This window comes from Hibiscus syriacus, unplaced genomic scaffold (assembly GCF_006381635.1).
Source record: "Hibiscus syriacus cultivar Baekdansim isolate YM2019G1 unplaced genomic scaffold, ASM638163v2 tig00110328_pilon, whole genome shotgun sequence".
Taxonomy (NCBI): Eukaryota; Viridiplantae; Streptophyta; class Magnoliopsida; order Malvales; family Malvaceae; genus Hibiscus; species Hibiscus syriacus.
In genome coordinates this window covers 4,386,426-4,390,127 of record NW_024062685.1, presented here as the reverse complement: position 1 = coordinate 4,390,127, position 3,702 = coordinate 4,386,426, and the positions used below count along the sequence as shown (strand labels likewise).

The 3,702-nt window shown below is 40.0% G+C and overlaps 1 pseudogene; it reads right to left on the bottom strand.

Moving 5' to 3' along the window:
* Window positions 1-307: 307 nt before the first annotated feature.
* LOC120118669 lies at window positions 308-3,476 on the bottom strand (annotated as a pseudogene).
* Between the last annotated feature and the right edge of the window lie 226 nt (window positions 3,477-3,702).

Below are 3,702 nucleotides of genomic sequence, written 5' to 3'. Positions count from 1 at the left end.
TTGAGAATCACTTAGACTATACATTTTATTGATTAAACGTATACAAAGACATTTAGTTGTTTTCAAAGCTATGAATTTCAACAACAAAAACAAAAATAGGAGCCAAATCGGATCCATCAATGGAGAACGAAAGAATCAACGCACTATAATCATACAAAACATCTCTTAAGTTCTACGTTAGAACTATAAATTAATATTAAGAATCCAACGAGTAATATATGCAGAAAAAGGTTTTAAAGCAGTTAGAATCAAAGTAAAAAAAGAAACTAGAAATCTTCCAAACGGTGTCTAAGAAAATTACAGTGTCTCACGAAGGGTCTGTAGGTTCTGCAAGGTAACTGCGTTGTCTCTGAAATTGTGGCTGCCCGCACATAAACATCGAAGACCGTTTTTGGTTCCTTAACTTGATTCCGAATAAGAAGGATCGCGAGGGATTCTATGCCGTGATCCGGTTCCAGATTGTTGTTGTTGCCTTGATGCTTCGATTTCATTCTCCAAATTGGCCATTATACTCTCTATTTGCTCCTTGAGTTGTTGCATGCAGTCGAAGGCTCCTTTCAACTCGTCGGAAACCCTGATGTTTTCCTGTTTCATGCCTAGAATCTCGCCTTCGAACTTTGCAGCCTGGTACCCATTGAGCTCAGGCTCACCTTCGTGGCCGATTGCATTGCTCATCCTTGATACCTCTTCTTCGATGTTGCACAAGGAAGAATATCGACCCTGCACTTGGTCTTTCAACACTGAATTGCTTTCCAGCCATGTCTGTTTTGCTTTTATTTCTCGTAGATGAGCGTAAATGGGGCGTGCTTCTGATCCCAGAGGCTCCTTTTCCATTATGTTCTTGCTTCTTTCTTTCTCTCGATGTTGATAACTCACCTTTCAGGTCCTGCACTGAAGTTTGATATTTCTGTATCTGATGAAATGATGTGCTGAACCTCAGCCAAAAGGCTAGATTATCCTCCAGCAGTTCATTGATATCGGATAGGATTTTACCTTCCGGGGTTAAGAAAGAATGGGATCGAGTTAAAGATCTTTTTAGTCTTGATTTTTAGTCTCGGTTCTTTAGTCTCTTTTTCAAGGGATTCGCCTTTCCCCTCATCAGCTGCCACTGGTGTTGTCTGAATGAAATCTGACAATGTAGATTCCGGACTAGTCATGGTATTTGAATGCTTCATATTCTGTTAAGTTCCCATCCTTATTTTCATCGATAAAGCTCGACTTTCGGCATAATGATTGAATCTCTTCATCCCTAATAGCAAGAGCATTCTTCAGTTCTCTGATCTCCGATGCCAATTCGTAGTAATCGTCCCGGTTTTTCTGATCAACTTCTTTAAGCTTCTTTCTTACATCCTTATAATTCCGAAGAACCGAAGAGTACTCATCTAGTAAAATCTTTTCCCTTTCACCTGATCCACTCTTGTAGAGCTTCCTCCAGTTTTGTAGCTCTTCTTCTTCATCGGTCTCTAATTCCGGATTCTCGGTATCAATGGTACTGCTTGCTGTTCCGGACAAAGATATCATCTCAGCTTTGTAATCATCCATCTGTTCCGTACCCTTTTCCCAGTCAGCATCAATCTTATTGCCTGATTCAGAATCAACAATGGTACTGCTTGCTGTTTCCGACAAAAAATTATTCTCTGCTTCGTATTCATCCATCTGTTCCGTACACTTTTCCGACTCAGCATCAATCTTATTACCTGATTCGGAATCAATATGATTTTTTCCTTCAGCTGAGTCATCTCCTTCCTTCACTTCCATTTCAACCAACCGCGCCTTTTAAGGCTGAACTATCCCAGGAACTGACTCATCCACCTCGGTTTTTCCTTCTTTGGAGAGTTACATATCGTCGACCTCCTCATCCATCTTCACAGCATGTAAATGCACTGATAAATGATTGATCTTACAGTTTGCTTCAGTGAAATGAGCCTTGAGGCTGTTATTTTGATCTATAATAGTTCTAAGAAGATCTTTAACTCTACTTAATTCCCCCTCCAATGCACTAATCCTATGTTCTGTGCTGTCTGAGTCTCCAACCAGCGCCTCCTCGTCTTCTTCTAGGCTCTTGACGTGTTCCTGAAGGTTATCAGCATCGGATTTCAATCTCTTTACTGAAGCAGTCTCGGAAAAGACCGCATTTTCCAGATTAACAACTCTTTGTATGAGGTCATAGATTTTTTCGGCAAGCTGTGACAATGTAAGGGAGACACTCGAGCTTAACTTCTGTTTGATCTCCTTTTGCAACGATTCCATATACTGTCTCCCCTTTTCAGCATTCTCGAATTCGTGGACCATTTTATTGAAATCCGTAGATAGGCTCACCTTCTTTAGCTCCTCCTGCTGAACTGTTGGTGGGCAATTAAACTTCCTCCTTAGAGCTTCAAACGTATCATTAACTTTCTTAATCCTTTTGGATTCAGCTCTTCCTTCTTCAGTTGATTGCTCATGTGTTTCTTGCAACTTAACCAACAACTCTCGGCAAGATTTAAGAACTCGATTCGCCATTAGAAGCCGAGCTTCGTTATTATCGATAGCGGATCCGACATCATACTCGTCCTGCAAACTGTATATCCTCTTTTGCTTCTCGGTTATGCTACTTTCGATGTTACATAATCTCTTATACCCTTGCTCATATGAGTTCTTCACAAACTCCCATTCAGTTTGCATCTCTAAAATCTCCTTTTGGAGCTTGTTTATTTCTTCCGATGCCTCCTCTTTGCTCAACCCCAAATTCGGACATAAACCGGCATGAGCCAAACTAAAAGACTTCTTTAACTGTCCCTTTCTCAACGCCAACATCGACTGGCTCCGAAAATCCTTCTTCGGAATATTAGCTCTCAATCCCGGTTTTGATGACACCGGTGTATCGGACCTCGAAGAAGTCGATGCAAAGCAACCATTTTCTTCTTCGTCGTCATGAATGGAATGCAGAACTTGATCGGGAAACACAGTGGCAATGGTGCGATTGGCACTTTGTAGATCCCTTGATAAGAGATCATACCTCTCGGCTAATGCTCCATAAATACTTCAAGAATGATTAAAAGCTCCGGTCTCCTATAATACATATTTACCCTTCGCACAAAGGATTCTCCATCATCATCAATGATTTCATGCATGCCAGATACTTTCTCATACACTTCTGATTTTCAAGTCAAATAAAAAGCAATAGTCTGTTGGATATTAACTAGTAGCATTGTTACTCGTTGTCTAATATCATCATATATTTAGAGTGCGATATCATCGTATTCATGTCGGGAGATGAATTAATACAATCATAAAATGAAAAGAAATTGTTAGATTACCGTGAAGACTCTGTTCAAGCCATTTGGATTGCTTTGTTCTGATATGGCTAGCCCACCACCAGGAAAATGCATTGCTGGCAACTTTATGCAGCATCATATTTTCTTATTTGCCTTGCTAATCTGAATCTCTCCTTTTATCGCAAGTAGAAGAAGAAGAGATCCCATCGACAAAGGCCATCAAAGAACGATGGATCAAAACGTAGATACTTGGCGATCAATGAAAGTAATTGGAGATAGAAAAGGAGGAGAGGATAGCTCGCCCGGATTGTGTTCCATCCACTGATAAACACCTTTAAATAGAGGAATTGCTGTCAGTGGCCTTCATTTGCCAGATTCTCTTCTCCTACAATTTTATTATTCCTATATTTTATATAATTAAAACTATACATATCAATTATTTTCA